Source organism: Saimiri boliviensis, chromosome Y (assembly GCF_048565385.1).
Source record: "Saimiri boliviensis isolate mSaiBol1 chromosome Y, mSaiBol1.pri, whole genome shotgun sequence".
NCBI classification, from domain to species: Eukaryota; Metazoa; Chordata; class Mammalia; order Primates; family Cebidae; genus Saimiri; species Saimiri boliviensis.
In genome coordinates this window covers 14,923,500-14,945,677 of record NC_133471.1, presented here as the reverse complement: position 1 = coordinate 14,945,677, position 22,178 = coordinate 14,923,500, and the positions used below count along the sequence as shown (strand labels likewise).

Here is a 22,178-nt window from a genome sequence, read left to right as displayed (position 1 = left end):
CCCTGGAATAGAGCACTTGGGAACAAAAAGCGGGTTTATGAATTCTGCTGAAATAGACATAAACATACCTTCCCAGCATCTCTGAATGAACAGTGGAGCTCACAACTCAGCACTTGAGCTCCTATAAAGAACAGACTCTCTCCTCAAGCCGCTCCCTCACCCCTGTATATCCAAAAAGTCACTTCATAAAGGAGAAATCAGACTGACATTTGGCAAGTATTCTTCTGAGAAGAAGATAGCAGAAGAAGAAATTGGTAGCAACCTTTAATGTTCTGCAGCTGCTGCAGGTTATCCCCAGGCAAGCAGGGCCTGAAGTAGACCTCAGCAGTCCTACAGCAGAGGGGACAGACTGTTAGAAGAAAAACTAAGAAATAGAAATAACTTCATTATCAACAAACAGAACGTCCACTCAGAGACCTAATCTGAAAGTCAGCAACGATGAAAACGACAGGTAGATAAATCCATAAAGTTGTGAAGAAACCAGTACAAAAAAGATAAAAACACCTGAAACCAGAACACTTCTCCTTCTACAAGGGAAACTCCTCACCAGCAAGGGAACAAGGTGGGATAGAGAATGAGTGTGATGAAAAGACTGAATCAGGCTTCAGAAGGTGGGTAGTAAGAAACTTCTGTGAGCTAAAAGAACATGTTCTAACCCAATGCAAAGAACTTAACAACATTGAAAATAGATATGAAGAAATGCTAACGAGAATGGACAACTTAGAAGGGAATATAAATGAGTTGCTAGAGCTGAAAAACACAACAGGAGAACTTAATGAAGTATGCACAAGTTTCAACAGCCAAATGGACTAAGCAAAAAAAAAAAAGATATCAGAAGTTGAATATCAACTCAATGAAATAAAACAAGAAGGCATAACTACAGTAAAAAGAGGAAAAATGAATGAATAAAATCTCCAAGAAATGTGGGACTATGTGAAAAGACCTAATCTATGTTAGATAGGTGTACCTGAATGAGACAAAGAGAATGAATCCAATCTGGATAATACTCCTTAGGACATTATACAAGAAAACTTTCAACCTAGCAGCCTAGGTCAGTATTCAAGTCTAAAAAATAAAGAGAACAACACAAAAATATTCCTCAAAAGGAAAAACACCAAGGCACATAATCATCAGATTCACCAGGGTTGAAATGAAGAAGAAAATGCTAAGGACAGCCACACAGAAAGGTCAGGTTACCCACAAAGGGAAGCCCATCAGACTCACTGCAGATCTCTCAGCAGTAACCCTACAAGCCAAAAGACAGTGGGTGTCAATATTCAACATCCTTAAAGAAAAGAACTTTCAACCCAGAATCTCATATCCAGCCAAACTAAGCTTCACAAGTGAAGAAAAAAATAATATTTTTGCAAACAAGCATGTACTCAGAGATTTTGTAACCACCAGGCCTGCTTTACATGAGCTCCTGAAAGGGGCTCTACACATAGAAATGAACAACCAGTACCTGCCACTCCAAAAACCAGTACCTGCCACTCCAAAAATGGTAAATAGGATCAACACAATGAAGAATCTGCATCAACTAATGGATAAAACAGCCAGCTAGCACCAAAATGGCAGTATCAAATTCACACATAACAAAATTAACCCTAAATGTAAATACACTAAATGCCTCAATCAAAAGACACAGACTAACAAATTGGATAAAAAGCAAAAAGCCATCGGTGTGCTGTATCCAGGAAACCCATCTCACATGCAAGGATACACAAAGGCTCAAAATACAGAAATGGAAGAAGATTTACCAAGCAAATGGAGACCAAAAAAAAAAAAAAAAAAAAAAAAAAAAAAGCAGGAGTTGCAATTCTCATCTCTGATAAAATAGACTTTAAAGCAACAAAGATCAAAAGAGACAAAGATGAACATTACATAATGGTAAAAGGATCAATGCAACAAGAAGAGTTAACGATCCTAAATATATATGCATACAATACAGGAGCACCCAGGTACATGAGGGAAGTTTCTAATGACTTACAAAGTCTTTAGAAACTTTAAAGTATCCACTTAAAATAATAGTGGGAGATTTTAACACCCTATTTTCAATATTAGACAGATCAACCAGACAGAAAAATTAACAAGGATATCCAGGACTTGAACTCAGATCTGGACCAAACAAACCTAATAGACATTTGGAGAACTCTTCACCTCAAATTCGCAGAATATGCATTCTTCTCAACACCACATCACATCTACTCTAAAATTGACCATATAATTGGAAGTAAATCACCCATGGGAAAAACAATATAATGGAAAGCATAACAAACAGTCTCTCAGAACACAGTGCAATCAAGTCAGAGCTCAAAATTTAAAAAACTAACTCAGAACCACACAGCTTCATGAAAACTGAACAACTGGCTCTTGAATGTTGACTGAACAAACAATGAAATGACGGCAGAAATAAGGATGTTCTTTGAAACCAAAGATAATGATGACACAACATACCAGCATCTCTGGAACACATTTAATGCTGTCTCTGAGAAAAATAATAGCAATAAGTGCCCACATGTGTAGGAAGGAGAGATCTAAAATTGACACCCTATAGTCAAAATTGAAAGAGCTAGAGGAGAAAGATTAAAAAAAAAAAAAAAAAAAAAAAAACTCAAAATCTAGCAGATGATGGAAAATAGCTAAAATCAGAGAAGAACTGGAAAAGATAGAGACACAAAAAAACCTTCAAATAATCAATAAATCCAGGAGTGTGTGTGTTTTTTGTTTTTTTTTTTTTAAAGATCAACAAAATAGACCACTAGCCAGATTAAAAAAGAAAAGAGAGAATAACCAAACTGATGCAATAAAAAAATGATAAAGGAAATATCACCACAAATTCTACATAAATTCTAACCATCATAAGAGATTATTACAAACAACTCTATGCACATATACTAGTAAACCTGGAAGAAATTGATAAATTTCTGGATACTTGCCTCCTCCCAAGCCTAAACCGGAAATAATGCAAAACCCTAAACAGACCCATAACAAAGTCTGAAGTTGAGGCAGAAATTAAGAGGCTACCATCCAAGAAAAGCCCAGGTACCTATGGGTTCAGAGACGAATTTTATCAGACATAAAAAGTGGAGTAGGTACCATTCCTTCTGAAACTATTCCAAATAATCCAAAGAGAGAGAATTATTCTCAAATCATTTTATGAGACCAACATCATCTTGTTATCAAAACCCGGTAGAGACTCAACAAGAAAAGAAAACTTCAGGCCAATATCCATGATAAACATAGATGCAGAAATTTTCAATAAAATACTGGCAAACTGCTTGCAACAGCACATCAAAAAGTTTATCCACCATGATCAAGTAGGCTTCATCCCAAGGATGCAATGCTGGTTCAACATACACAAGTCTGTAAATGTAATTCATTACATAAACAGAACCAAATAAAAAAAAAAAAAAAAACAAAACATAATTATCTCAATTGATGCAGAGAAGGCCTTTGACAAAATTCAACAGCCTTTTATACTAAAAATGCTCAATAAAGTAGGTATTGATGGAAAGTATCTAAAAATAATAAGAGCTATTTATGACAAACCAACAGACAATATTATACTGAATGGGCAAAAACTGGGATCATTTTCTTTGAAATCTGGCACTAGACAAGGATGTCCTCTTTCACCACTCCTATTCAATATAATACTGGAAATTGTAGCCAGAGCAATCAGGCAAGAAATAGAAATGAAGGTTATTCAAATAGGAAAGGAAGAAGTCAAATTGTCTCTATTTGCAGACAACATGATTGTATATCTAGAAGACCCCATCATCTCAGCCCAAAATCTCCTGAAACTGATAAACAAATTCAGCAGTCTCAGGATACAAAATCAATGTGCAAAAATCACAAGCAATGATATGCACCAATAACAGACTTAAAGAGAGCCAAATCAAGAACAAACTACCATTCACAATTGCCACAAAGGAATACAACTAACAAGGAACATAAAGGATCTCTTCAAGAAGATCCACAAGCCAATGATCAACAAAAGAAGAGAGGATACAAACAGATGGAAAAACATTTCACATTCATAGTTAGAAAGAATCAATATAGTAAAAATGGCCATACTGCCCAAAGTAATTTACAGATTCAATAATCTCGTCTTCAAGCCATCTGACAAAGGGCTGATATCCAGAATTTGCAAAGAACTAAAACAGATTTACAAGAAAAAAAAAAAGCCCATTCAAAAGTGGGTAAAGGATATGAACAGATACTTTACAAAAGAAGAGATATATGAGACCAACAAACATATGAAAAAATACTCATCATCACTGGTCATTAGAGAAATGCAAATCAAAACTACATTGAGATACCATCTCACACCACTTAGAATTCTGATCATTAAAAAATCTGGAGACAATAGATGCTGGAGAGGATGTGGAGAAATAGGAACACTTTTACATTGTTGGTGGAAGTGTAAATTAGTTTAACCATTGTGGAAGACAGCATGACGATTCCTCAAGGACCTAGAAATAGAAATTCCATTTGACCCAGCAATCCCATTACTGGATATACCTGCAAAGAATTATAAATTGTTCTACTGCAAGGACACGTTCACAAGAATGTTCATTGCAGCACTGTTTACAAGAGCAAAGGCCTGGAACCAACCCAAACGCCCATTGATGATAGATTGGACAGGGAAAATGTGGTACATATGCACCATGAAATACTATGCAGCCAAAAAAGACGATGAGTTTTGTGTCCTTTGCAGTGACATGAATGAACCTGGAAACCATCATTCTCAGCAAACTGACACAAGAACAGAAAATCAACCACATGCTCTCACTCATAGATGGGTGTTGAACAATGAAAACACATGGACCCAGGGAGGGGAGCTCTACACACTGGAGTCTGTTGGGAAATAGGGAAGGAACGGTGAGGGGCAGGTGGTTGGGGAGAGGAGACAGCATGAGGAGAAATGCCAGATATAGGTGATGGGGAAGAAGGCAGCAAATCACACTGCCATGTGTGTACCTATGCAACAATCTTGCATGTTCTTCACATGTATCCCAAAACCTAAAATGCAATTTAACAAAAAATATTGTGTGCCACAGCAGATTTCTTTGTCAATTGTGATATAATGAGCTCTCACTGGATTGTTAACCATGGCTATTTTACACCTTTTGTAATTTACACTTAGTTATTTTAATAACATACTTTCCTGAACACTCGTTAATCTATTTTGGCTACAGGTCAGAATGTTTGTCTCCAACCAAGAACTATCATGGCAACATGTGGAAACAACTCTGATGGGTCTTCTGCTTACATGCATCAGATGTCAATATTTAAATAATTTTATGGTTATGTAAAATAGTGAAGGATGAGAAAATAAAGGGGCAAATTTCTTCAATTTATTTTATAAAATAATATTAAAATTTGTTATAGTTATATTTTGGCTAATGTAGGATGCCAATCTTTAGAAAACATGCATTATTTTCTGTACCATTAAAAATCCACTCCCAATACGTCATGACTGTTGCAATTAAAAAAAGTTACTAAAACGCATGCATCATGTATTTAAACTTAAATAATGATTCAAGTTCTAATATACCCACCCAAATAGTTTTCTATATTGCTTAACTAGTGTAGTACTAAAAAAAAAAAAAAAAAAAAAAAAAAAAAAAAAAAAAAAAAAAAAGCCATTGAAGCAGAAATAAAAGTGTTTACGGAGGAAGTGATTTCTCCCTTGGGCTCAGCCTGTCACAGTGATACCACTGGTCACCTCTCTTTTCTCTGGACCAGGATCTCTCCTCACAAACAAGCCCAGATCATGTGCAATGCACACTTTGGTGTCTGTGACAATGCGTGGTCACAGCCACACTCAGGGGAGACATTTGTCAAGTTAGAATTGGAGCCTGGGTTGGGGAACACAGGCCCAGGGCATCACTTTCCTCTCAGTACAGTAACGGGGGCCACACCCCAGACACTTTTCCCTCATCGGGATGAGAAAAAGATGCTTTTCCTCAGCAGATGTCCCAATTCTGCAGCCTTTCCTGGATGGGTACAGAGGAGCGGAGGCTCCATCCTCATTACGGATTTGAACCCCAGTGCCCCCAAGTGTCTGAAAGTGATGGCCTCTCCTGGGTGAGTTCAGGGGAGAAGGAAAGTTTATCCTCACCATAAATGCACCTGCCCCATCCCCAGCTGTCCAAAGCCATGACCCCTTAGTGGATGGATCCAGAGAAGAAGGAGGTTTCATTCTCAATATGGTGTCTGCAGGTACACTGAAGCCATGGCATCATCTGGGCTTGTTCTGAGGAGAAGGGTGCTCTGTCCAAAGCCCAGGAACCCTACCTTGCTTCTCAAAGAGGCAGTTCAGGGACTTTGTGGGTTGGCTCTGTGTGTGGCCACCTTGTGGTAGCCCTGGAGAATCTCTAAAATTTAGGACAGATTAACCCAGGTGCTAATATTAAGAAGTAGAAGTGAAATAGAGCCCAGCTTCTCATACTTTTATGAGAATGAAGATAAGAAGGAAAGAAGGTAGTCAACAGACAAAATTCAAATGCATTTCTTTATATCAGCAATAATAAATAAAAATAATTGAAATTTGAAATACTAAAGATATAATTATTTACTGTAATACCCCTAAAACTGAATCTGCTAAGTGTGAATGTAAAAAGAAATGCAAATTTCTTTCAGAAAAGCAGTCGCCATTGAGATAAATTAAAATAAATATAAGTAAATATAGACAGGCCAGGCACAGTGAAATAAGCCTGTAATCCCAAAACTTTGGCAGGCTTAAGGGGTCAGATCTCTGGAGTCTATGCATTGGAGACCAACCTGAGGAGCATGATGAAATCCACCTCTACCAAACATAGAAAACAGTAGCTGAAAGTGGTGGTGCATGCCTGTGGTCCCAGCTACTTGCAGTGTTGAGGAGAGAGAATTTCAGTAAGCTGAGATTGTACCACTGTACTCTAAGCTGGCTGACACACTGAGACTCTGTATCAAAAAATAAAAGCAGAGAAGTTCCTTGTTTAAGCGAAGTACACTCATTTTTGTTTCAGGAAAATCCCAATTAAATTCCAACCAATGATAACAACAAACTCTTCCTCCACCTAGAATAGATAAAATAAGAATGAAGAAGAACAAACTTAAAGTGCTTATACATCTGGATCTGAATACTTACACTAAAGCTAGTGTAATAAACAGAGTGTGGGATGGATGGTTTAATAGACAAGTAGATAAGTGAAACAGAACATACAGCTCCAAAACAAACCACAGTCAACTAATTTTGTCAAAGGTGCAAAGACCATTCAATGGAAATGATGCCTGTTCCAAAGTGAAAACAGAACAATTTGTAGCTACATGGAAAAAAAAAAAAAAAAAAAAAAAAAAAAAAAAAAAAAAAAAAAAAAAGGAACATACACATAAACATCAACACTTATAGAATAAAATGAGTCAAAATTATACATACATCAAAATTTCTGACACAAAGTTGTAATATAAATTAGTCTACATGCCCTTGGGATTGCTAATTAGTTACTAACAAGTCCATGAAAGAAAAAAAAATGAATAATGTAGAGTTTGTTAAAAGTTGAAATGTCAACTCTGTAAAACATCCTGCTAAAGTCAGCCATAGCAGTTTATGCCTGTATTCTCAGCACTGTGGGTAGCCAAGGTGAATGCATTACCCGAGATTAGGAGTTCTAGATCAGAAGTTTCACCATGGTCAACATGGTAAAACCCCAACTATACAAAAATAAAAATGCAACTAACTAGATGTAGTGGCAAGGCCTGTGATCTCAGCTGCTTGGGAGGGTGAGCCAGAAAAATCTCCTGAAGCTTAAAGGTGGCGGTTGCAGTGAGCCTAGATTATGCCATTGCACTACATCTTGGGTGACAGAGATAGACACTGTCTCAAAAGTAATAATGATAATCTTGTAAAGAGAAACAAACAAGAAGATACAGCCAGAAAATTTAGCAAACACATCTGAAAAGTGACTTGTTTGCGCAATACACACAGAAACTCTAAAATTGAACAAGATAAACTACTCAATTATAATGCAAAGACCTGAGAATATACTTCACAAAGAAAGATACAGAGATATAAAACAAGCATACCAGACACTACTTGCTGACACCTTGCTGCTTCTGCTGAACTCTGAGGCTCCAAGTCATCCATGGGAAGGACATGGGAAGGAGCAGTGGCTGCCAGAGTGGCATTAGCTTGAAAGACGGCCCCTGCCTACCCTACCTGTGCCTTCCTCCAGGGCCCAAGAGTCCCAAAGTCCCTGGACATGCTCTCCCAGAAGCAGCAGGAAGCTCAATGATTTATTTCTTAGCTTTTACTAAAGTTCTGGAGGCTACCAAATGTCTTAGATTGGAAGTTTCATTTTCATCCTAGCAACCTTGAGGCACTGAAAGTGTTAGGATAGTTGATTTTCAACCCACACTTAACTCCATAAAGAGATAAAAGAATTTCAGCCAGGCATAGTGGCTCACACCTGTAATCCCAGCACTTTGGTAGGCCAAGGAGGGTGAATCACAAAGTCAGGACTTCAAGACAATTTTGGCCAAGATGGTGAAACTCTATCTCTACTAAAAATTGTGGGCAGCAATAGCCGCCATTTTGTGATCTGTTGCAGTTTGCACAAGTTTCAGTTCCTGTTTTCCTGCTGATAAGTTTCAGTTTAATGTTTCCTGCCCACAAGTTTCAGTTTAATGTTTCCTGTTGACATGTTTCAGTCTTTGTTTCCCCACTGATAAGTTTCAGTAATGTTTCAGTTCCCCCCCACCACCCCGCTGATAAGTTTCAGTAATGTTTCGTTTCAGTTTCTCCTGAATGTTTCAGTTTCTGTTTCCTGCTGGTAAGTTTCAGTTTTGAAAATTACGAAGGCCGGAATTTCCCAACTGCAAGCTTCCTTTGCCCCGCCTCTCTGCCTGAGCCTATTTAAGCTGTGAGCTTAGCAACAATAAAGGAGACTTGATCAGACTCCTGTCTTGTCTCCATTCTTTGCGTCTCCCGCCCATCCATCCCTACTCCCTCCCTTCGAGCTCCTGTTGTTGTCCTGCAGGTCGGGACAGTCTGGTGCCCAATGTGGGGCTCGAAGTAAGAGGGACACAGTGAGGGATGTCGTCGAAGCCGGCCGGATTGAAGGAAGAAATCCAGAGGAGGAGTCACCACAGGAACCTGCTGCGGCCTTGCTCTCTGGTGAGTGGATGACGATATTATGGGTCAGGAAATTAGTAAGCATGAGTTGTTTGTAGAAGAACTCAGCAAAGCATTAAAAGTGCAAGGAGTAAAGGTGAAAGTAAACAGGTTAATTAAATATTTTGATTATATTAGGGATGTTTGTCCCTGGTTCCCTGAAGAAGGAACTATAGGTCAAAGATGTTGGAAAAGAGTAGGGGATGCCCTAAAAGATTATTATGATGCTTTCGGGCTTCAAAAGGTCCCTGTAACTGCTTTCTCATACTGGAATCTAATAAATGAGATCATTACCAGAAAACATGACAATCCAGTTATTGCTAATCTCATAACCCAGGGGGAAACTTGCCTGAGAGACTCATGTAAAAATTTGTCTGATAAAAGCCCCGCCTTTAAAGAAAGTTTGTTCGTTTTGGAAAAACCAGAACCCAAAGAGGGCAAGGAGAAAAATTCAGGGGAAGCTGACTTAATGTCATTTAATAGCAACTCTGGTAAAGAGGAACAGAAACCCGCGGAGAGTGGTGGGCCTGTGTGTTCCTTAGAAAAATTTGCTGAACGTGTAGCCACAGGCCTTAAACAAAAATTAGCTAATCCAAAATATCGAAAGAGGATTGTGTGGCTAGCCAGTCGAGCCAATAATTCAGAGGACGAAGGCATTGATGAGGGTATTTATTTGGATGATCTTGAGGATGAAGTGGCTCGATACCAAAATTCTGTGATCTGAGTTGGATATATTTGAAGGTATTTTGAAAGTTACGTTCAAGGCTAACACCTGAGCTTTGTGTAATGTAAATAAGACCTTGTGTTTATGAACCTTGCAGCTAATTTGCTTTTTTTTCCCCTTACATGCCAAGTGATGTTCAGGTTTTGAATGATTTTGTATCAGTTTTTCCCTTTGTAAATGGCATTAGCATTGTTACTTGAGGTCTTGCTTAATCACTTTTGTTGTCCTGAGGACTTGAATTTATTTTGTCTGTAGGTAGTCTAGCTTCAGCTGTTTATGTGGATGCTACATATTCGTCGATAAATGTTTGTGGTATAAAAAATGAGTATAACCAAGTTTGGCTGGAATTAATATCCCTGGGCACGCTAGAACAGGGTGGTGTATATTTGTGTACAACCCGGCCTCCCTTCCCCTGTAGCCATACCTCTGGGATTCTACAAAGTTATTGTACACTTAAAAGACTTTCTTTGCTATTCCTCTCCATCCAGAGGATTGTAAGCATTTCACTTTCAGCCTTCCTGCAATTAACTTTAAGAGCCTATGAAGAGATATCAATGGAAGATTTTGCCTCAGGGCATGGCAAAAAGTCCCACCTTATATCAGTCATATGTGGCCATCACCATTGCTGAAGTTAGAAAAGATTGGAAGGATGTATACATAATCCATTATATGGATGATATACTTTTAGCAGCAGCAAAAGAGGAGGTGGTCTTGTCTTGTTTCAAAAGTCTACAAACTGCCCTTACCGCTAGTGGATTAGTCATTGCCCCAGAGAAGGTGCAACTTACTGATCCCTACACCTACCTAGGATTTCAGTTAAGTGGAGCTCGCCTATTGACTCAAAAGGTGCAACTCAGGCTAGACTGTTTAAAAACTCTCATTGATTTTCAAAAATTATTAGGAGACATAAACTGGCTGTTACCTTATCTAATATTATGCAAAGCTGATCTCACGCCCCTATATGATATATTGGTAGGGGATCCTAGTCCTACTTCTTTAAGACAACTCACCTCTGAAGCAAAATCAGCTATCGATTTAGTTAACCAAGCTATCAATAACCAAACCATCACCTTTTTGATATTGACAAACCACTCCAATTTATTGTATGTCATACCTCATTATCTCCCACAGCTGTGTTCTGGCAAACTGCTCCACTTATGTGGATCCATCTTCCTAATATGCCCACTAAAGTCATTGAACCTTACTACCTTATGGTAGCCAGTCTAATTACCAAAGGAAGAACCCTAGGCAAGGAATATTTCGGACAGGAACCTAACAACATTGTCCAACCTTATACCAAACAGCCGATCCAATGGCTCATGCAGAATACTGAAGCATGGCCCATTGCACTTGCCTCTTATACTGGCAACCTCGATAATCATTATCCTCCCAATAAGCTTCTAGATTTTGCCAACAGACATGATTTCTTTTTTCCTAAAAATACCAGACTTCATCCCCTTCCAAATGGAATTACCATTTTCACTGACGGGTCATCCACAGGGCTTGCAGCCTTTGTTACCCCAAACCAAACTATCGGCTTTCAATCCCAATCTTCGTCTGCCCAATTAGCAGAGCTACATGCAGTTATAGCTGCATTTTCCATGTTTCCCAATGATCCTCTCAATGTTTATACAGACAGTGCATACATTGCTACCTCTGTCCCAAAGTTAGAAACAGCCCCATTCATAAAACACACCTCAACCGCTACAAAACAATTTTCTCAACTACAAAAGCTATTAATTTCCAGAAAACAACCTTTCTACATTGGACATTTACATGCTAATTCAGGCTTACCCGGTCCATTAGCCTCTGGAAATGCCAAGGCAGACCTAGCCACCCGTGTTCTGTTAGTTCAACTCCCTTACGCCCCTCTAGCTCAAGCACAACATTCACACAACTTGCATCATCTTAATGCTCAATCCTTAAAACTACTCCGTCACATAACTAGAGAACAAGCCCAACAAATAGTAAAGTCCTGTACACAATGTGCACCTCACTTACTGGTCCCACATCTTGGAGTTAACCCTCGGGACCTCCTACCTAATGCCCTTTGGCAAATGGATGTCACCCACATCCCAGAATTTGGAAATCTTAAATATGTTCATGTCTGCATTGATACTTGTAGTGGATATATCTTTGCCACTTTGCAAACTGGAGAAGCCACAAAACATGTTATTGCTCATCTTTTAACTGCCTTTGCATCCCTGGGGTGTCCACGTAAAATTAAAACTGACAACGGGCCTGGTTATGTCACTACAGCCTTCACTCAATTCTGTACTCACCTAAACATTCAAAATGTTACAGGCATCCCATACAACCCCCAGGGACAAGGCATAATAGAAAGAGCTCATCTCACCATAAAAACCACTCTAAATAAAATAAAAAAGGGGGAATGGTACCCCCATAAGGGATCATCAAAAAAACTTTTATCACACTCCTTATTTATTTTAAATTTTTTAACACTGGATCAAGAAGGACACTCTGCTGCCGATCGACACTGGCATTCTGAATCCGAAAGTCATTATGCATTCGTAATGTGGAAAGATCCCATGATGGGCGCATGGCATGGCCCAGACCCAGTCCTGATTTGGGGTCGAGGATCGGTGTGCATTTATGCCAAGGAAGCTGATTTGGCTAGGTGGCTTCCCGATAGACTTGTAAAGGAAGTAGATACCAAAAAATCTGAAAAACCAACTCCACCCAGGGATGACACCGAGCCCTGAGGGTCTTCTATCTTTTTCCTTTTAGGAGTCAACAATGTCTATTCATCCTGTTATACTCAGCAAACTCATGAGCTTCTCAAGATCACAAACTGAGGCCATAAAGATGCAGCCCATTCAGGTCCATTACCACAGGCTGGAGATGGCAGACCTAGAGATGGAGCTTGATACCTTTCCTCTCAGGTCACCCGGTGATCTGAACTGGTTAGCCAATGACGGGCAACTGAGGAGCATGAGTAAGGACACTCCACCTAAGATAGGGAGGAAAACATTTTTCCCTTCTCCATGATGGATAAGGATGATGAGTTTCCTTTTTTCTGGTAAATTTGTTTAAGTTCTTTTTTTTTTTTCTTTTAAATCTATTTACATTCATTCTATGTTTAACAGAAATTATTAGAGAGGGAATCCTTATTTTTGCCACTTTTAATAGAAAATGCTTTTATTTTGCTTAGATTCTGGATATTAGGTCTTTATCAATTTTTGTTGCACAGGCTGGAGTGCAATGGTGCCATTTTGGCTCACCACAATCTCTGACACCGAGGTTCAAGTGATTCTCATACATCAGCCTCCCAAGTAGCTGAGATTACAGCCATGTACCACCACACCCAGTTAATTTTGTATTTAGTGGAGATGGGGTCTCCCCGTGTTTGTCTTCATCTCCTGAACCCAGGTGATTTACCTGCCTCAGCCTCACAAAGTGCTAGGATTACAAGTGTGAGCCACTGCACCTATCCTATTTCCCACTTTCAGATTTGGGCATTTAGTACTATAAATTTCCATCTTAATATTGCTTTTTGAAAAAAATCAAAAAAAAAAAAAAAAAAAAAAAAAAAAAAAGGGAGGGCCACACAGCTGACGAGGCCGCCACCTGCCTCTCTCCTACTAAGGGCTAAGAAATCAGACACAAAGCAGAGGCTATATGTATTAACTGTATGTTGCATTCCAACAAGACTCAAGGATTTTGATCAGTTTCCTAGTGCAGACAGCTGGGCATTCCAAACTCCAGTAATAAACATTAACACCTTGGACTTGAAATGTTAAAATAAAACACCCATGGTTTCAAAAAAAAAATTGCTTTTTGTCTGCATCTCAGCAAGTCTAGTATGTTGTGTCTTTGTTCTTATTGGTTTCAAAGAACTTATTTCTTTCTTAATTTTGTTATTTACCCAGTAGTCATTGAAGAGCAGTTTGTTCAGTTTCCATGTAGTTGTATGGTTTTGAGTCAGTTTCTTAATCCTCAGTTTTAATTTGATTGCACTCTGTTCTGTGAGAATTTTTGTTATAATTTTCATTCTTTTGTATTTGCTGAGGAGTGTTATACTTCAAATTATGTAATCAGTTTTAAATCAAGTTCTACGTGGAGCTGAGAATAATGTATATTCTGTTGATATGATTTGGAGAGTTCTGTAAATGTCTATTAGGCCCATTAGGTCCAGTGCTGAGTTCAAGTCCTTTGTATCCTTGCTAATTTTCTGTCTCATTGATCTGATGTTGACAGTGGGTATTAAAGTATCCTACTATTATTGTGTGGGAATCTAAGTCTCTAAGAAATTGCTTTATGAATCTGGGTGCACCTGTATTGGGTGCATATATATATCTACATAGCGCTTGCATAGTTAGCTCTTTTTGTTGCATTGATTGCTTTGGAATTTCGTAAGACTCTTCTTTGTCTTTTTTGATGTTTGTTTCTTTACAGTCTGTCTAATCAAAGACTAGAATTGCAACCCTTGCTTTTTTAAACTTTTATTTTTATTTTTTTAAGATGAAGTTTTGCCTGCATTCTCCAGGTTGCCTTGCAATGGTACAGTCTTGGCTAACTGCAAGCTCCACCTCCAGGGTTCAAGAGATTCTCCTGCTTGTCCTCCTGAGTAGCTGGAATTGCAGGTGTCTGACATCATGCCAAGCTAACTTTTGTATAATTAGATTTATCTATCTTTGTTCTTTGATGCTGATAGCTTTTGGGTGGGGTTTTTATGTGATTGTTCTTTTTGTTGGTGTTGATGTTGTTGCTTTCTCTTTGTTAGTTTTACTTCTAACAATCAGGTCTGTCTTCTCTAGGTCTGCTGAAGTCTGCTGGAAGTCACTCCAGAACCTGATTGCCTGGGTATCTCCAACAGAGGCTTTAGTACAAGAAATATTATCTGCTTATTCCTCTGGAAGATTTGTCCCAGAGAGGTACCTGCCTGATGCCAGTCAGAATTATCCTGGATGTGGTGTCTGTTTACTCCTGCTTGAAAGTATTCTCCAGTTAGAAGGTACAAGAATAGGGGACCCACTTGATGAGGTAGTCTGTTCCTTAGCAGAGCTCAAGCACTGTACTGGGAGATTCACTGCTCCCTGTAGAGTCACTATGCAGGAACATTTAAGCCTGCTCTAGCTGTGGCCGCAATCATCTCTTCCTCTGCGTGCTGTCTTAGGGAGATGGGAGTTTTATTTATAAGCCCCTGACTGGGCTGTTGCCTTTCCTTCAGAGATTCCCTGCCCAGTGAGAAGAAATCTAGAGCCACTTTACAACAGTTCAGTGAGTTTCATGTAGTCCAAATTTCCTGGCAGCTTTTTTAACACTGTAAAGGGAAAACCACCTACTCAAGTCTCAGTAGTGGCAGTCACTCCTCCCCTTACCAAGCTAAATCATTACATGTCAACTTCAGACTTCTGGCCGGCAGTGAGAACTTCAAGCCAATTGCTCTTAACTTGCTGGGCTCCATGAGGGTGCAACCCACTAAGAGAGATCATTTGGCTGCATGGATTCAGCCTCCTTCACAGGAGAGTGAACAGTTGTATCTTGTTATTATTCCAGGTGTCACTGGGAAACAACAAGAACAAAAAATCTTCTACAGCTAGCTTGGTGTCTGCTCATTCAGCCTGACAGGTATGTGCTTGAAACCCAGGGTCATGGTGGTGTAAGCACATTGTGGAATTTCTTGGTCTGTGAGTCGCAAAGACTGTAAAAAGTGCAGTATCAGGGCTGGATATCACAATCCCTCCTGGCTTCCCTTGGCTAGGGAATGGATTTCCCAGCAATTCCTGGGTGAGGCAACACCTCATCCTGCTTCTACTTGCTCTCTGTGAGCTGTATCAATTGATGAAGTAGTCTCTATGAGGTGAACTGTGTACCTCAGTTGAAAATACAGAAATCACCAACCCCCAACCCCTCCACCATCACCCTTCTGCCTTGCTTTTGCTGGAAGCTGCAGACCAGAGCTATTTCTATTAATTATCCTGGTAAATTTCCCTTCTTATTTAAAGGAAAATTACCAGAAGTTTTAGTTGGTATATCTTAGAATGAAAAGAAAAAGAAAAATGGATAATATTTTAATAAAGGGTCTCAAAATTTGAATCTGATGCAGTGGAATCTTTTGAGAAAGGTAAACAAAAACTAATGGACCAAAAACATGTTATTTCACATTTTGGCTCACTTTGAAGAAGGGCATTTGAAAAGCAAAGCCTTCAGAATTCTAATCTGTGTCAAGTATTAAGCATTCAAACTATGTACTGAAGGGGAAATCAGTGTATTCTGTGAATTCCCAAGGAAACTAGTTTATACTCTAGAAATTGCTACTGCTGTCTTGACATCTGTAAAAAATTCCTTGGTTTAAGGGAATCCCTAAATATTCAGTATGTTGTTTAATTAGGGGCAGCTTACTATCTCATTGTAGAAACCATGAATTTAAGAATAATAACATAGTATGATAAATGTAACAATATGTATTAGCATTTCTTTTAATTTTTACAATGTAGAGATTAGAATACATTTTTTGAGTGTTTCTTTTTTGACATAAAACATACAAGCATTATTTGGCAACAACCTAATAGCAGCAGCAGCAGCAGCAGCAGCAGCAGTAGTAGTAGTAGTAGTAGTAGTAGTAGTAGTAGTAATAGTAGCAGTAGTATTAGTAGTAGTAGCAGTAGTAGTAATAACCTAACACCAACAAAATAATGCTCACTAACACATCTCATCAGGGAAAAGCAAATAAAAATATCAATGTGATAGTACTGAACATCTATAAAACTGTAAAAGTCTCTTTAAATGCAATTAAAATTGCCAAAAGAACTTAATTCTCTGTTGATGAAATGCACAATTATATAGTAATTTTAAAAGATAATGCTCTTATTCTGCCACAGTTTTGGTGATTTTTTATCCAAAGCTAAACATGGTCTTACCATATAGGCTAAAAATGGCACTCAGAAATTTAGAAAACTGCTTTGAAAACTATCATCTTAGAGAAAAGCCACATGCAATTATGTATAGCTACATTTATAATAGCCAAATACTTCAATAAATGGGGATGCCCTTCAATAGTAAAAAATCTAGGCACACTCATGCAATGAAAAACTACTTAGCCAGAGAAAGAGAGTGATCTGTGAAGTTATGCAGTCATGGATGCATCTAATATACATAAAGCTCGGTGAGTAAAGTTAGTGTGAAGAGATCTCATATTGTATCATCCAATTTCTATACATTATAAGGAAGAAAAATTTACAGAGTTGGTAAAGAGACCTGTGATATACAGTGGTTTGTAGTGGGGCAGGAAGTAAGTCAAATAAGGGAATAGGATAATTGAAAAGGAAACAAAGAGACCAAGTGAAAGTGAACCCTTTCTGGTTGGTAAGATCATGCCATGTGTGTGGAAAAGTCAGCAATGTGTATCATGAATTGAAAGCTAGGAGCAACTTTCCTTACCTTGCCACCAGATGTCCTTATGCTACTGTCTTTCGGATGGGACCAGAGGAGAGAAGGCACACTATTCTCATGGTGGATGCAGACCCAGGCCCAAAGCCAAGGTCTCTCCTGAGTGGGTTCCAAGGAGAAAGAAGCTCTATCAGATGCCAACCAATTCCTTGTGCATCAGCAACTCAGTGCATGTGTTTCATTGGTCCACTCTTGCAACCTCTCATGGCAGGTGACGTCTCTAATCCCACCACTTTGGGAGACTGAGAAAGGTGGATCAAGATAACCCAATTAAAAGGTAAAATCCTGTACACATACCTCACCAAGGATAGATACAGTTGGGAAACAGGCACACCAACCACTCCTTGCTGAGTCCCCGATGCTTCTGTTGAAGGCTGAGGCTTGAAGTCATCCCCTCAGGATTAGTGGTGGCTTCCAGAGTGGTAGTGGCTCCATAGACCATCTGCACATACTCCAGCTACCAGATTCAACTGGATCTCCTGTCTCAACCTCCAGAGTACCTAGTCCTACAAATCTGTATCACCAAGCCTGTTTGTTTGTTTGTTTGTTTGTTTGTTTGTTTGTTTGTTTTGTAGTTTAAGTAAAGATGAGGTTTCATCAACTCGCCAGTCTGATGTCTAACTCCTGACCTCATGATCCACCCTTCTCGGTATCCCAAAGTGGTGGGATTAGAGATGTCACTTATCATGCTCAGCCCTAGAGTACATATTTTATAATTGCTTTTCTGTGACCCAACACATATATGCTTTTTCTTTTTTTGCAGCAATCTTAGAATAATGAGACAAGTGATAATAACAACAAAAAAGGCCATATTGAAGAGATCACATATTGTACGATCCCATTTTTATGACATTATTGAAAACTCTACAGAGATGGTAAACAGACCTGTGATGTACCATAATTTGGAGTGGGTAGGAAGTGAGTTGAATAGGAAAATAGGATGATGAAAACGGTATAAATGGACCACATGGAGTGGAATCTCCCTGGTTGGTGAGATCATGATCGGTCTGGAAGAGCCAGTAGTGAATAAATCCACTCATGCCTTGGACCAGCATGAATAAAAAGGCTTTTAGTCACTTTAGGGAAGAAGGGTCTTCTTTCATCATGCATGCAGGTATTTCAGGGCCTGTTCTGAGAAACTTTTTGTTGTATGTGGTAAAGAAGACATGTAACACAGCATCTACCAACTAAACATTTGTAGGAGTATAGTTCAGTGGCGTTATATATGCTCATGTTTTTGTGCAACCATCTCTGCCATTTCACCTTCTCACCAGCAATGCATAGAGTTTCCAATTTCTCTACATACTCTTCAACATTTCTTTTAAAAAGTGAGATTCTAATGATTTTAAAGTGGTAGTCCCATTATGGTTTAGGTATTTATTTACCAAAATGCTAGTGACGTCAAACATCTTTGCATGTGCTTATTGACATTGAATTTATCAACAATTTCATGCCTGTGACACTAAATGCACAGGAAACAAAAAATATGGAGATAAACTTCATCAATCCTAAAGACTTTCATGAATCAAAGACACTGTCACTATAGTAAAAAAAAAAAAAAAAAAAAAAAAAAAAAAAGAAAAAGAAAAAACACACACACAGCATAGGACAAAATATTTGCAAGTCATATACATTGTATACATGGTAAGATTCTAGTATCCAGAATATAGAAGAAACTCTTGCAACTCAATAACCAAAAGAAAAGCAATCCAATTAAGAAAAAAATGGGCAGAAGAGTTGAAAATACTTTTCTCCAAACATACACAAATAGTACATGAAAATATGCTCAACATAACTCACCTTGGGGAAATGCAAATCAAAGCCATAATACGATACTACCTCACAACCGTTGTAATTGTCATCATTATTTTATGAAACCTAAACTAACAATGGCTTGATATGGAAATGGAGAAATGTGAATGTAGAATATTAGACCTTCTGGGGAAAACAGTTTGGTGTTTATGCAAAAAGCTGAACATAGAATTACCATACACATCAGCAAATCGACTCCAGATACATACACAAAAGTATGTAAACCAGTTATTCACACAAAAACATGCACACATATGTTCATAGAAGCATTATTCACAATATCTAAAACAAACAAGATGTCCACAAACAAATAATAGAAAAACAAAAGTAGTATATGCATTCATTCACATAATATTTAGCTGCAAAAAGGATGGTGACACTAATACTAAAATATGGAGAAACTTCAAAACTATTGTGTTTAAAGAAGCTGAACACAAAAGGTCACATACTTTATAAAATTTTCTTTATATAAATATCTAAAATCAGTAAATTCTTAGAGACAAAAAGCAAGTTACTATTTTACAGTTGTCAGAAGGAGGACAGATTTGGTAGTAACTACTTAACAGGTAAAGGATTTTCTTTTAGGATGAAGAAAATAATTCGGAAGTTAGTGGTGGTAGTTGTTTAAAAATGTGTATGTATTAAATGTCACTGAATTATACATTTCAAAAAGTTAATTTTATATTATGGGAATTTTACCTCAGTTAAAAAAAAAAATATCTAATCCAAAGTATTTTCTCAGCCAAATAATCTTTCCTTCCACGGTATGCTCGTAGCCTGAGATTCATGTCTTTCTAACATCAAGAACAGCCTATGGTCCTAGCAACCACAAAATGGGCATATACTCCAGCCACACTGTCCACTAGCTCATAGACCTGTTACAGGTGGGCAGTATTGGAGTTACTGGCAGTACATCCACCCTGGTCTTTAGCAACATCAATTCTTGCCTCTTCAGAAGAAAGAATTCAACTGAAGGGCATGAAGCAGAAAAAGACTGAGGGAAGTTACACATGAGGGTTAGATGTATATTACAAAACTTCAGAACAGAAAAGAATGAAAAATGTGCTAGGAAGTGATCGAAGTGAGGGACTTGAAGAACAAATGAAGCCATTAACTTTCATCCAGGGACATTATAGGCTGGCCCACCACCAGCATCTGGTGCACACTTTTCCATAATTTTTCCCTTATCATAGGCTGTTTGCATACAAGTGCCATTTTTACCACCTGGAAGTGACCGTGGGGATGGTGTTTAAGAAGTTGTACACATGCCTTTCTGAGGCTATTTTTGTTTCCTGGTGGAGTGATATGAAAAGGCCATATTCCACCATTTTGTCTCTTAATGTGCATGCCTCAGTTTACTTGCCTAATACTTGAGATTTTATTGGAAGCCCATTTTGTTTCTCCCTGGAAATTGCCTGCATTTAATTAACACTTTAATGTTAACAACTGTGTATCAGTAGGAGCTTGTCTCTCTATTTTAGAGAAGCAAACAGATAGCTGTCTAATCATCCCCTAATGGCCTTGAATTCCTGGTGGGAACTGTCTCCTGATCCACTCATGCCTATGTGACTACCTGTTACAGCCCCCATGGCCATTTACAGCTCCGGGTTACTTTTTCTCTACTATCTACACAGACAGTGATCAGCATTGCCTCCTCAGTATTTACAAGGTCTTCTAAATCTTTCTCTGTTGTAATCCAGAACTCAGCACATAATATTCATGGGTAGCTATATTTCAACAAAGGAAAATTAACATTTTCTGCGCACCATATATGCAGGTGTCTTGCTCAGGTGAATTCACAGCAACTCTGCAAGGTATGCGTAGTATAACATGCAGAGTGGATAGCAAGAATCAGGTAATTGAGTGACTCATCTTCAATTTCACAGCTTGTAAGTGGCTTCTTCCTTATCTTGCAGCCCAAGGCCAGGTCTCCAAGTGTCATTTAGAAAAACTGTGTGAGTCACATAAATATATGTCCAGGCTAAACCCAGACTTATTTCTATCGACAAAGTTAATATCTGTCTCCAGGGACAATGTGTGAGAAGATGCACCCAGTCATCTTTCTCTTATACGCATACATTGTAAGTACTTGATATAAATCAGTACAGACTCTTTTCCTTAAACCCTCTCATACCTAGGATGTTTAGAAGGTAATGTTTATACACAAATCACAGAAGGCAAATTTAGAGATGGCATCAGAAGAAGAAGCTATCTGGAGGAAAAGCTGCTGATTCCAAATGTAAAGAGAAGGCAGTATAAAAAGAAGTTATTGCCCTGCAGTGTGAAGACAAGAGATTATCATGACTAAAGCAGTGGAACAAGAGGGAAAGCAGGCAATGGATCAAGAACTAAGGACAATTGTCAGTGGTTCCTTAGCCAGGTCAATGCATACCTACAATGACATGATGTGATCACTGTACACTTAGGAATAAACTATGAAAAATAAAGATAATTTCACAGACTACAGACATAAAGAAATGTTCCTGACAGCCTTATGCATAATGATCCAAGACCAGTAGTTGCCCAAATTTCATCCACAGGAGAAGTATGAACAAGCTGTGGCACATCCACACCATGGCATGTGGCTTAGCATAAAAAGAAATAGACTGTTGAAGTGCACACAACAGGGTGACTCTCAAAGTAGCTATATTGAATAAAAGAAGCCAGGTGAGAGAAAAACACAAAAATTTAAGTGTATACCATATTTACATAAATTTTCATTAATCTCTGTGCACTGTTAAAGATAGAAGCAGATCTGTGGTCCTAGGGTGGTCAAGGAGAGATTGGTATGGGTGGGTAGAGGTTATTTTTTGTGACTTTTATTATGGTTGTGGCCTTGAAGTGAATAAAACAGTCACATGGAGAAAACCATTAATTCCTTAATTTACATGTGCAAGTTTACTGTATACCAATCCAATGTCAAATTACTTATATTCAAAGGAAGAATAATGTTTTGTTTTATAGAAAGAATAATAATTATCAGGTGAGAGTAAGAATGAACAAAAGACATAAGTGTGGGAAAAGTAAGAGGAAGGGTTAGCACAGCCATGTGGAGATGTAAGCAAGCCCCAG

At 38.4% G+C, this 22,178-nt stretch overlaps 1 long non-coding RNA gene across 3 annotated transcripts; it reads left to right on the top strand.

Annotated features, from left to right (window-relative positions):
• The first annotated feature begins 8,934 nt into the window (after positions 1 to 8,934).
• On the top strand, positions 8,935 to 17,895 carry LOC141582933 (uncharacterized). 3 transcript variants are annotated; one of them, XR_012515814.1, is made up of 5 exons: positions 8,935 to 9,160; positions 14,660 to 14,856; positions 15,402 to 15,473; positions 17,506 to 17,571; positions 17,668 to 17,895. It is a non-coding gene; the product is annotated as an uncharacterized LOC141582933 (long non-coding RNA). The 3 variants fall into 3 exon arrangements; XR_012515811.1 differs by having other exon boundaries at positions 17,506 to 17,895; XR_012515812.1 differs by lacking the exons at positions 17,506 to 17,571; positions 17,668 to 17,895 and adding an exon at positions 17,297 to 17,491.
• Positions 17,896 to 22,178: the final 4,283 nt, after the last annotated feature.